Raw genomic sequence first — 13,319 nt, 5'->3', positions numbered from 1 at the left:
GCTCAATCGTAATCCGCATCCTCTCTTTTTTGAGTGACTTTTTGCCCTGCAGAAGAGACCGCGAAATTTTTTCTAGTTTCCCCTACAAACGAACGACTGCTTTCTTTCCAATGGAGGCTCATTTTTGTGGGTTCACGAACCGATGGCTTAGCCGGTCGAGTTTTTTTTCGGAACAGAATGCAATGGCCAAGGATTTCCGGCGTGGCAGATGCATTAACTCTTCCTTTTGTTAAAGTTCTCGTTGCACTCGCACCCTAATGCTTCATTGGCTCGACCCAGCGAGTGGGCTTTCGGAACTCTGAACGGCCCTCCAATTTAAAATAATATATGTATTCGATTCAATCAATAAGCAATGATCTACTCCAATGCTTCTTTCCCTTATTTGATACGCGATATTCAGTGCTATTCTTTGGATTTTCTGTTCGTGTTCAACCTTTTCTAATATTTTTTTTAAATAATTTAAATCATGCTCTATTTCCTATATATCTTTACCAATTTGCATTAGGTTCAAAACGTGTGGTGGCACAAAATCTTATTCGATGTAAGGAATTGGTAAGGATATTTTAAAACCTGATATCAAATATTTATATTATTTTCTTCTATAATCAATTCAGATTTACACAGAATAAGTGTTCTCATGTTTATTCCAATTTAAAAAGTAAGCAGGAATTCTAAGCAAACTATTTTCATCTTAACATAACTGGTAATCTCTTTAACCTGTTCAGCTTTGAAATTTTGCCCTAAAACTTACCCTAACATCTCAATATCGGCTGCAGCATCAGGCGTCGTGGCTCCATAGATTTAACGAGCTGCATATATTCATGACGATGCAATTTTCATGTGTTATCTAAGGTAGGCTTCACAAGAATGATCGGCAGATTGTTCCTCTTAACAAATCACGCTTAAAAGTACGGCACATTTGCCGCCATGTGAGCACAATGAGGCTATCATGCAAATGAGCTGCGAATGTTTACACGCATTCTGATACTTGGCAGCGGCACAGCAACGGCTTACGGCCAAGATTGTACTTTTCCACGAACTATTAGAATACCAACCAATTTGTAGCGTACTATACAGAATTTTTCCATGTTTTAGAGCTTCCTTGCGTTACATTATCTTGTAACATCATTATTGTTTATTTAAGTGTGACATAAAAATTAGACGATGTTGCCTTTTGATATTTTACGCTATATATTAGAATTTATCGGAAGGTGTTTGATCGTTTCCTAGTTAATTTCATAACACCACAACCTTAATTGTATGTGATTGACAGTAACGAAAAATATGTGATATAGCATGATTAATTCCCATAATTAATGTTTTCTTCTTAGTTAAGCGATTATTTGAGCTCATATGAAAACACAACATGACAGTTTTATAACACGCGATAACGAACGAATGACAAAATGGTTTTCAGCGAAATAGGTCGAGTTATAACTTTCACCGACGGTATATACAGTACATAGTCAGTACAAATTATATCTCTCCCATGAACTAACATTAATGAAACAGAAGGAAATTAAATTGCTAAAGTAAATGAGCGATAACAACAAATGATAAAATATCACAACAAAATAAACATAGCACCAATAATGAAATTAACGTATAAAACTAGAAACAGCTGAGAAATCATATAACTACGAGAAAAATTAAATCATATTCGAATAAATACTGCATAGGTGAGATTAAAATCATAAATTTCATCGTTGGAATTTGTGAAGATTAAATTTCAAAGTCGTCGTGCGACTCAGAAAAATACATTACAATATTGAAAACTGAAACTTTTTTATTTCTTTGCTAATTGAAGCATATGCTCCACGTATCGTAAGAAATTTTAGGAACAGGAGAAGGGAACAAAGTTTCAAAACGGGATTCATCTTGCAAAAGTGCATTAATTTTAAATTAAGATGATTAATTTATTCATTAATTTTAAAAACTGAATTTTCAAGTATCTTTGAATTTGATTAAAAATACTTTGATGCGCATTTCATCCATATACAAAGTGCCTCTTGTATGTAATATTCCAATAAATATTTAGAAATTAACTGCAAGTATTCATTGCAATGATTCATTTTCATTCCAAAAGAAATTTTCATTTTAAATATTTAATTACTGACTAGAAAGGTCTCAGCCACTTTCTTGGAGATTTTAAAATCTATTAGCATGCGATAAAATTTTATTACTCCTAGATCTTTCTAGTTTTATACAGCGTACATCTTGATAATTATTCTTATTCAATAACTAACTGTTGTTTATGCATCTTACACAGTATAAAGCTAACTATATTTAGACCGATATAGTCTACGGCGATAAATTTCACATTTCAGTACCTAAGTGCCGTTCATCTGTTACGATGAAATGCTCGCTTGTTCTAAGAGGCTAATTTATAAATCTAAAACCTTGTACAAATTCCATTTAAATCCAATTGCGAAAATAAGAAAATGCCGTAGACTACAAGATGCCGATGTTATGTTGATGAATCAACGATTGAACTCAGAAAAATTGTTTAATTTTATGCACCTCTGCGGGTAAATTCAGTGAGAGATGAATATCTGTTTAGCCAAGACTTAATAAAATTGAACATTTCTGATGGTTAATCTTGATAAAAAAAAAACATTATGAAGCACACAGGTGATGTGAAAACCCATCACGCATACTGTGAGGGGTAGGGCCTCAACTTCCTTTAGAGAAAATGGGAAAACCGAGTTGGTACTCCGAAGAAAACTACTGCTTCACATGGGGAACTGTAGTAATCACACGTTTCTGGATTCCACTATGAATAATCTTGAATTTATTTCCTGTAACAGAAATTTTGTACAATTATTGGAGATAGAGAACAAAGAGATTGTAAAAAGTATCTTGTGAATACTGAAGCAGTTTGATTGTCGGTTTCAACGTCGAAAATCCAAATTATTCAGTAATTTTAGAGATTTTAATTTAACGATGGAAGGCCAATGACTAAAGGATCTTGCCAAACACTGGCAATATGGCTGCAAAAGTCCATTTAATGCTTCCATTTCTGTTGAGGTTGAAAACGATATTGCAAATAAGAATCTGAAAACACTGAATCTGAAAACATATTTTACTCTTGACAGCACAATTTATAAACCGGATTAAAATACATATCCGTTGTCAAAAATAGCTTTGTTCTAGTTCATTAGGAGCCAATATTATTATTTAACGTGGCCGTCATGATGTTGCACAGCATCGTTCTCCGTTGAAAAATTAATTCAAAACATTATTTACCCTAAGTTTCTTGAAGTTAACTATCAAATTTACATTTTAAAAGCTCTATGGCTAAACAGATTTTTTACTACTCCTAAAATTTAATCCTAAAATTTATCTTAACAGCTTCCTTTGTGAAACGATTTTGAAAACATCGTTTCAGCGCTCCTCGATGAAACTATATCATAATGCCCCACTCTACGCATGATATCCCACTCTACCATTCTATTTTCCAACACGCCTCACTCTACTCAATAACATATCCCACTTTACCCTCTAACATATCCCACTCTTCCATTCTGTCTTCCAACATTCCCACTCTACCACTCTAACATATCACACTCAATACTCCAACATATACCACTCTGCCACTCTACTATCCAATACAAATTGATTCTATCCTCCTACATGCCCCACTCCAACACTTCCCACTCTCCCACTCAACTCCCCAAATCACTCTGCTTTCCAACATATCCCACTCTACCACTTAACTTACCACTCTACCTCTCCAACATATCCCACTCTACCACTCCAACATATCCCACTCTACCCCTCCAACATATCCCACTCTACCCCTCCAACATATCCCACTCTACCACTCCAACATATCCCACTCTACCACTCTACACTGCAATACTCCCCAGAAGTGCCCTGCTTCCCGTAACGTCCGGGCGTTGGTGAGCCGTGAACAAAAGCCTGCACCTCTCGCCGCAGTCGCTGAGTGACCTGCCCGGCAAACTCGAGTGTAAAAACCAGCAAAAATGGACTGGCCAGCACACAACGGTCCATCCAAGGAATGCTGTATAATTTGTACGTAGCCCAACTACACTGAGAAGTGATGTGATGATTCGCATCCACGAGGCCTTGCAAAGTTCAGCGATGAGGAGACCGAAATGGTTAAACACCGGTGATATTACGAAGAAAATCTGAAAAATAGAAACGACTTGATAGCTGTTTTAAAGTTATTCTTTCTATGCTAATAAAACCGTGTTTTAAAAATTTACAGAATTTCAAAACTTCATTATTCAGTATTCTTAATCTTTCCTTGCGTAGCAATGGAAACCTTTTTACTACCTTCTAGGTAGTAAAAGGAATGCAGCATGAAGCCTTTTTGATATATTTCAAGGAGCTAAAATGTTTAAAAACCACCAAATTGTTAATAGCATACAATTTTTTAACTCATTTCATAATTGATACTCTCTATGCAACCTGTAGTAATATTTTCAATTAATTTCTATAGAAGCTATAGGAAACCCGGGTTCCAAAACCCCTACCGAAATTTCGTCCTTTTGTAATGCTGCCATCTTGCATTTTATTTGCTAACCATTCCAGCCTCTTCTGATGCTACCGTGGTGCATTTAGTCTCCACTCATACAGGCCAATTGCAACGCGAACATCATGCATTATATTCTTTTTCACTCTCTACTTAGCATAGCTTTCTCTCCAGCATTTTTTGAACGTTTTCCTGTTTATTTTTTCTTCTCTTTCAATTAACTTTATTTCCATGAGCTGTTTTCTCTCGTTGCTAAAAGTGGACCTTTCACAGCGCTGCCTCCTGCAACGTCGTTCCCGGTCGTTTGCAAGCGCATTCACTCCTTTCTCCGACTCCAACCTTACATTCGTTACCCATTAAAGATTTTTATAAGCCGTCATTACAATTCGCTCCAGCTATAAATCAAGTGGAGGGATTTCCTTTTGCTGCCTGCCGTTTTTGCGCGCCTCTTCCAAAGGTCGCATTTTTTCTCGGCCGCGTTGAGGTAATGCAGCTCAGGCCCGCCTTGCTGCCTGCTTCAGCTACCCTAGCGTAGAATTCTTACTCTAAAATGCTATGAATTCATGTTTATTTTTTACTTTGATGTTCTATTGCTTCATAAAACTGCAATTTGACTTCTTTTACCAGTAATAATTCTTAGTAAATATTTGGAATCGTTTGTTGGAATCGATCATTTTTTTCCTCCAATCATGTCCACAAACTCTTCGCTCATATATTCATGTTTTCTTATGTTTGCGTGTGTTTATTCAGCGGGAAATTTATTCTGGCTCTCACTGAAATTTCTTTTATACATTTATTTGTGGATTCAAGTATCTTAAATAAGGAAATAATTATTCTTATTCAAAACGCAACACATTAGCCTTTTTGTGGACTTTTCTATAGTAATGAGTAATGAGAGTCTTATAGTATGAAATTGCACAACTTTCCCCCTCTGTTGATGCTGGCACAGATGGCGTCGACTATCATTTAAAGTAATTCAAGCTCCATTACCTACGTCAAGTAAAGTTAAATGCTAAATCTGGAGACAACTGATGGAATCACAGTATTTCTATTTCATGCAACTGATGTTTAAAGGTGAAAAAGTAATATTGCATATAAACAAATACTATGATATATTATAATTTCTTGCATTCTATGTACTTGGAAGAAACGTTCAATTATGTATCCTCATTGCATATAATTATGTGTTAGAAAGCGTCGAGCGCTGGTCGTGTAGAGTAAGACTGGCTGTAATTACCTGTCATTTTGATGCATAGCTCACGAAGAGCTCCAAAAAAACAAGAGAGGCTCATTTGCATTTGCATTCTTAAGGCTTGGGTTGTTTGGGCATTTTTGTCGTGTTTTTTAAAGGTGCCTTGGAAGGGTTGCAGGACCGAGAGTTCTGCCAGGGTCGCTCAACACTGTCTCGGCCGGTCAAAATAAACAAGATCAATGCAAAAAATTCCCTTTAAAAAATCCGTGGCAAGGGCAGGGACAAAAACGATCATGGCTCGGAAGCACATAGCGCATTGCTACGTAAAAAGCATTGCAGCGTCGCAAAAATGCAGCCGACGGATAGATGGAAAGATATTAGGATTTGTGAGAGGACCGTGACGAGCGATTGTGGCTCTTGACTATTGTTAATTTCATGACGTGTTTCTATTGTGCCGCCAGGCTGCATGAATGAATTATGTCATGTTCTGTTATTCCCATGTATGCTTACTCTTCGCAACGAAAGAGAGGTATTCCCAGATGATTGCGTATATTGCCTTTGGAATAAATGCGAACTCTTTTCTATTGTTATTGTTCCAATTTCGATATTAATCAAAGATTTTCAAGAAGTAACATAATTTATTTGATGAAATTTCTTCTAAGCAGTAGGATTTTTTTCAAGCGTTTTTCAGAGCGCATGAATTTTTCATCAAGATTATATCGTAAGCTTCGTGAAAGTTTGAGGTGGTAACCATCCAGGCTTCAAGTCCGAAAATAAATTTCTTACATTAGAATCATTGCTCAACAGATAGATCAAAACAATGCTGGATTTGAAATGGGTTATGATCAAACTGCATTTAACTTGGGCCATAATAACACCGATATTGTTTCATTCGACTGGTCTTACATTAGGTTTCTTATAAATTTTGTTATGAATATAAGAGTTACAATGCGAGCTAGATCCCGCTTAACACTGTGACGCTCCATATGCAACAGCCATGCAGATGCCAACCCTCGCTCTGAAAATGTTCACATCAAATTTTCAAAATGCGTATCTACAGCGAATGTGTCAGTTTTTCTTAATTATTTTCTGCGTAAGTGCATTGAACCATCTGTACTGTTACAATCTTTGATTAGTACATACTTTAAATGTCATTCCTGTTATGCCTGACCGTAGCTTTAAGAATAAAATATATAGATGTTTTCCAACGTATCAATCAATTATCATTTCCTAATTAATTGTGTTTTACACTCGTGATATATCACTAACCGCATCATCAATACTTACCAAAGCTCGTAATTGTGGATCCCAGCGACAAGTCTGCTAACAAATAATTGAGAACTTCACAGAAACTTTGCCATGCTTTATATATACAAAAATCAGAGGCGAATTATGCACGGCCAACCTTCATCCGCGTCTTATAGTCATTGAACTACCTTCATCCGAGTCTAGTCGTTGAACTTTGATTTAATTCCGGCTGCATGGACCAAAGGTTGCATAGAAATTTCAATTATTTCTAATCCCAGCCGTTGAGAAGTTGGTGCATTCATGTCGGGTATTTTAATGAGTGGCGGTTTTGTTGTTGCAGCCTCGAGTTGCTTTACAAATCATCAACAATGGCCAAAGGAACGTTGCTCAGGGTCGGGTCAATGCTTCATAAATGCACCGAAGAAACTTACTCAAGCAACAGCTCTCCAAATCGCTGAATTGTAGTATTCTTTGACTCTACATGGTTAAAAAATATAATAGAATAATCGTAAATGTAACACTGTAAACATTTGATATATAACAAGAAGTTAGTTTTTCTGTTGCATAATGATTCAATTAGAAATATTGTAAAGCTAGCAACATACAACTAACTTTTTCATTTATCCTTGAATCTCTTATTATACCTTCCATGAGCTCTAGCGTAGCACTTTTCATACACTATCACAGTAATTGTACTCTGATCTATTTTCTACAGCATTTTTCAGCGTCTGATACAACAAGATCTTGCAACAATAAAAAGGCCACAATTCAACGATGGTTGAGATCCAACGGCAGGTTTCACAGGGTCAGGTCGGCGGTTGCACTCGGGATGCAAAGGTGTCTTAAAAAAACTCATTTAGGGTAGGAAGTGGCGCATAAAGACCTGCCAGGATAATCTCAACGTCCTAATAGCAATTGCAGCGCTATTGTGCTCACGTTTTTTTAGTCCTTTCGGCAGTGCAGATGCTTTGTGCTACTCTTTTTGAGTTGCAAATGTGCAGCCCTTCTTTTGCTAGCAGCAAGCGTCTTGATACGCATCTCTGGCTCGCTAGGTACTGCCAGGATGTATCAGATCGAATAAATTCTCGCTGAGAAGACAGCCATTCGAATTCCACTAACTCGTTGAATTACGAACTGTTTTCAAATGATTTGCGCTTACTGATGAAAAGTTAAAAGTTAATGTGGAACATAAGAGAAGAGATTATGATTATTTCCCAAATAATTATGGTTAAATATATAACTTGTGGCATAAGAAATCAACATGTGCATCAACTCATCAAGATAGGAAACATTTGTACTCATCATCGGTGGATCGGTGGAAAATTACATTAAAATTACATCTTGTAACCTGCCCGGATCATTCTTGAATAAACAAGAACGCTGTCATACTGGGAAAATTTAACTAGAATAATCCTGAATAAAGGCTCTTCGATCGGTGTCATAAATCTAAATAACAAAAGGCAGAATTCTCTCTCTCTCTCTTTGTGGATATCAACAAGCGAAATAACGTATGTCAGTTTCTTTAAAACTTTCCTGTCTGGTTCAATTTAGTTGAGTGTCCCACGGATAAAATATTAGCTACTACAATGATCCATCAAACTGTTTTTATTCGTAAAGCAATAAAATTCAATTTTCAAAATGCAGAAAAATTTAGAAGCCCATACTATGAGCTGCCAATATTATCTGTTCAAATTAATTTTGAAATCGTTGCGCTTATGCATTCTATTGTTGCCCCTGAATGACTCGAGAATGCATTACATTTTATGGGTCCAGCCGAATCAAATCCCATCTGCCAATGGTCAGATGTTCGTTTCTGGTGAAATTAAATGCATTCTTTACTAGAGTAACTCAACCGAGAGCTAATTGTCTCTCCAGGAATTTGATGTTTAATTAACGCTGATTTAACATTTTTCAATGAAATCAACTCAATATCAACGTTTTTCCAACGAAATCAACATTATTCCAACGTCGTTTCATTGGAGAGAGCGTACTAGGTATACGATAATTTCTTGTCTATCATCGCTTACAATATCACGTTAACAATCGATACATTAGTTGTTTAATATGTATGGCACAATGAATAATGAACTAATGGCGCTATGAAAACGGACTATTTTAAAATTAAAATAATTGAATAATAAAATCTCTTTCTTCGTTAAAATTCAAATCGTGGAAAAATAATAGGTGCGTAAAAATAAAAAGCGCCTGTAACTGAGACGAGATGTGACCAATAGGAAGCCTCGGTTTGTTACCTTTATTTAGAAATAACTTGAATTTAGATGGAAAAAACGTATTTGTTTTCCGTTGCTTTTGATGCCCAATTTTACTCTGCATGAGCCAATATAAAGTAACATTCAGTCAAAAATCACCCTTCGTTGTACGTCATGACAACGAGATGTCATCTCAACACCTCATTTAATGATATAATTTCTTGTTTAATAATAAAACATTAACTTTCTGATAAACTAATCAAAGAAGCACAACAATAAATATGGAATATTTCAAAACTCGACCTTTCAGATGACTACGTACATAACTGAGCCATGCGCAGTTTTGCCCGCGTCGCTCAAAGGTTGCCGAGCAGTCGACTGCAACACTTCAGGCTTTTTTGGCTCTGCTTCTGAATGGTGATTTTTGCTCGTATTTTTTAGCAGGCTTTACGTTGAAGATAAATGAGCGGGCAGATGCATAAACAGAACCAATGTAGTGTTTTTTTAAGCTGCTAATGGTGCTGCTATTGTGACTCCCTGCGACGCTCATACTTTATGACCTACGTTACCGTGTCGTTGTTGATATCGTGTGACTAAAACTGAGATCTTGCACTAACTTTATTCATCATAGCTGTGTATAATATCAATATTGAGAATAAAGATGATTGAGGGCTAATAACTATACGATGACTGTCGCATGACTATTAATAATTGCCGCTAAAAATAGCTCTACTATTCCGCCTGGTAACTGCCTTGTTCATTCAGTGAAAAAAATCATTTGCATGTAACACCTATGACTACTCATCGAACATTATACATTTAATAAAATCACGATCATAACATTCCCGTTTGTTCCGGTCCAGCAGTCAGTGGTGAATTTTCATATGTAATTTCAATTCAAAAAATGTACAGCTTCATCGCGAACGACGCGGAACCATAATTAACATGAATGTGATAACAGCGTGGCACGGGACAGCTAATCTCTGGGATTTGAAAATGGTTTTACGGCCGATTTGATTATTTTTCCTTCACAAGTCATTTGGTCGTCACTGCGATTGCATCTATCCCCGCTGTCATGATAACTTCCAACTGATATCATTGTAAAAGAAAAAAAAACTTTTCAAACCCCATCTAAGATGAGTAAACTCATTTAACAACTCATCTTGTATTAAGAAGATTTTTTTAGCTCCCGATTATATTTAATTTCGAAAAATTTGGATTCGGACTAGATTTTATATTTCCAAATTCAATTACTAGTTTGGATATTTTGTCTTCCCAATAGCAATCATTATTTTTGAAATATAGTAGGAATCCAGATTGTCTTGGCAAATTAAAGTCATGAAGCAAAAGGTGTCGAGGCTACAAACCCATCAGCGTACTACACATTTAAACTTTAAAATATTATATATTGATTGCTAGATTATCCCAATAATCTTGTGAGTAGCTTCCAGTGATTTTCGTATAATTTGAATTCCAATTGAGAATTTATGCCGGACCCAACTGAAATCCTTGATATATTCGTAAACATCTATGTACAAAAGAAAGTAGCATCCCTTTCAAAAATTGTGCCACGTATCGTTCTTGAACGGCCATCCAAGTATCGCGGATATCACAATAAAATAGTAGCGACATTCCATGTTCATTACATGGTTCAAGGATGATTGACTTATCATGGAAGCACGCGGCAGCAAAAAAAGCTATTCGAAAGCATTGAATATGACCGACGACACGTGCTTGCGGCAAGCAAAGCCTGCCTGAAAGCACAAAAAGCGTCCGACGTGCGAACCCTTCCTGAATAAAAAGTGGTTGCCGCAGGTGCTTTTGCGTGCAGACGCATGATTTTGTACCCCAAAGTGTAAGTGTAACCTGCAGCACAAGCACAATAAAAAGCAGCATTCCGGACACGCTTTAGCTCGGAACTCCCCACATTTCAATGGAAACTCCAAGAAAAGACGCGCTGCCAGTGTGCGTTCCTCTAAAGAACGGTGCGTGCGCCGAGTCTCACAAGCACGTTTGAAAGCACAAAAAATTGTTGTGACGGCAATTTTTTCTCCATCAATCGCCTGGCGCAGGGCTTTGTGACGAGCGCCTGTGCTTGCGTTTGCATTGAATTGGATGGAAGCGTCGAGTGCTCGCATTGAGCTAAGATTACCGTAAGGATTAAAGCGCTGCCAAAGGATAGCACAGGATCTCTTTGAACTCAGAATTTGAAGCTTCACGAGAAATTATCTTGTCACTCAATGAATGAAACTTGGAGTGTGCAACTGATTGTGTCGCTTCTTTATTCTTTCTGGCTTTAAAATGGCCTCTGAACGAATTCATTTTGTAATTTTATTTTTTCATGATTGTTTTAGATCTTTTCATAGTGGATGACATCGAATAATCAGACCGCTGGGCCATCTAGATTTACTTTATTTTACTCAATGTACAAAATTGAGTTTTGATTTTTCTGTTTTTTTTTACGTATGAGCCTCGTCATTGGTTTATCATATGTAAGACCTTGGAACTTTTCACATCTGTTAATAATGGTGGCACTGTACTATGAAATTATATATGTAATATCTTGACTAGTCAAATACGTTCTTGATGATAGCAGAAAATTATGCAAACTTATTCAAATAAATTAATTAACATTCAATATAAATTCCCGCCCTGGAACTCGAGACCCTGCATGCAGTACGCCATTGTCTGCAGTCAGGAACCTCACTCTATGTATTAGTTAAAAAGTTCCGATAATAATCCATGCAAAATATTAAACGCTTTCAAAAATAGCAAAAGTTTATTGTAGCACAATCTTTTGACACAGAGAATCAATTTTTCTGTGTAAATCAAACTCTGAATATAAAAAATCTTATTCTGTATCGCGTGATCCAGATTAACTTTTCATATTATGTTAGATGACTTTTTACTTAATTTGTCTTTTGATATTGCGTAATAAACTTTTTCTCAAATCCCTATAACGAAAATAGCTTCTCCACAATTTGGAAAGTAATGCGTCGTTGAACGTGAATGTTTAAATAGCATGCTCATAAATCTTTGGAGGCTCATATATTTTTATGTGTTAATATAATTTGGAAAATAATTAACAATTTAGGTAAATTCAAACCAAGAACAATGAAAATAACAGCAGCAGTCAATGCTATCACTATTATTTTCAGTACAACGATACTCAATCATATCTGTGGTAAACTGTCTCTTTGATGCAATCATCTTTATTCAATCATCAATCAATCACTTCGTGTTTCCTTTGTTTTCAGTCTGATTACGGTCTATGTAATGGAAGGGTCTATGTAATGGAAGGGTCTATGTAATGGAAGGGTCTATGTAATGGAGGGGTCGATGTAATGGAAGGGTCTATGTAATGGAAGGGTCTATGTAATGGAAGGGTCTATGTAATGGAAGGGTCTATGTAATGGAAGGGTCTATGTAATGGAAGGGTCTTGCAACGAAATTTCGTGAGAATTCAAATGAAAACAATATTCGATAAATCAATCAAAAATGCACTACTAACATAGTCTCAAACCGATCGCATGCTATTTGATGAAAAAAATAGAACAGAAGAGTTTTTGATTATTGCCTCCAGCTTGCAGGCGTAATTTTCAGTTCAAGAAAGAGTTTTGTTGTTTATTGCAGTTTACCAGCCCGGATATTTTGTGACATAATATCACTATTTAGCTTATGAAGACACTTGCTTTTAGGGGATAACCATTAATGTTTTTATATTAGTCAATGATAAACAATAATTTAATATATAAATACATTTATCAACATGCACTTAGTTCTGTGCCCAGACCGGCAAACTGGCTACGTGGGAAGATTTGCTGCAGCGTGTGGGAATAATTCGTCTTTTCGAGTGGGGCCAGTCCTGGGACTTGTAGCTACGTCCTGGGACTTGTAGCTACGTCCTGGGACTTGTAGCTATGTAGTGGGACTTGTAGCTACGTAGTGAGACTTGTAGCTACGTAGTGAGACTTGTAGCTATGTCGTGGGACTTGTAGCTACGTCGTGGGACTTGCAGCTACGTAGTGGGACATGTAGCTACGTAGTGAGACTTGTAGCTACGTAGTGAGACTTGTAGCTACGTAGTGGGACTTGTAGCTACGTCGTGGGACTTGCAGCTACGTAGTGGGACTTGTAGCTACGTAGTAGGACTTGTAGCTACGTCGTGGGA

This window comes from Hyalella azteca, unplaced genomic scaffold (assembly GCF_000764305.2).
Source record: "Hyalella azteca isolate HAZT.00-mixed unplaced genomic scaffold, Hazt_2.0.2 contig13444, whole genome shotgun sequence".
NCBI classification, from domain to species: domain Eukaryota; kingdom Metazoa; phylum Arthropoda; class Malacostraca; order Amphipoda; family Hyalellidae; genus Hyalella; species Hyalella azteca.
The sequence above is the reverse complement of the archived record's forward strand: the minus strand, read 5'-3'. Positions refer to the sequence as shown.